Genomic DNA, 757 nt, shown 5'->3' on the forward strand with positions numbered 1-757 from the left:
TGTTTATCTCCGCATCCTGGTTGTCTTGCAGCATCAACACCTGCAGCGTCGCCTCCGTGATCCGTTGTTTACGTCTCGCACACAGGTAGACTTGGAAGTGTCAAGGGGCATCTCAAGGAGGACTCGAGGCCGAGGTACACTTCACCCTCTTGCGGTCGCGTGCTTGTGGCGTTCACACGCACCAGCAGCGGATGCAGTTGCTTTTTTGCGCTTGCATACGTAATTTTCCTTTGTCTTTCCTTTGTCTGGATTTTTTTCCAAAGTAAGGAGGATAATTCTTGTTTTTTTTAGCGTGGGGGCTTCTTTGTCTTATAACACTTGTTCAGTTTAAATAGTAATTATTATGCTAATAGCTCTTTACCTCTTCATGGTCCCCCTCAGGATGGACCCATTTTTTCCGCGCAATTATGCAAATTATGTCCCCGAGACGTTTTTGCAGGGAAAAAGGTAAAGGCGATTCAGGGAAACTGCATCAGACGCGTCCTGTTCAACAGGTTGGCCATGTTCGCGGAGGGCCGTCAAGTTGTATCTCGCGCGCCCCTCACGACCCTTCATGGGGCTGGCGAGGTCGTCTCAGCCTGGAACGACCTGGTTGCGACACTTGCCCAGCTTTATGGCCCGTCCGGGTCGTGCGCCGGGACCTCCTTGAACGTTCATGGCCTCAGCCCCAACCGTGGCTTCCGAGGCCCAAAGGGGGGGGAGGCTTCTCGGCCAAGCCTTTCTGGTGTTTATCCGTCGAGATATATTTATATCTGGA

The sequence above is a fragment of the Penaeus monodon genome, chromosome 22, assembly GCF_015228065.2.
Source record: "Penaeus monodon isolate SGIC_2016 chromosome 22, NSTDA_Pmon_1, whole genome shotgun sequence".
Lineage (NCBI taxonomy): Eukaryota > Metazoa > Arthropoda > Malacostraca > Decapoda > Penaeidae > Penaeus > Penaeus monodon.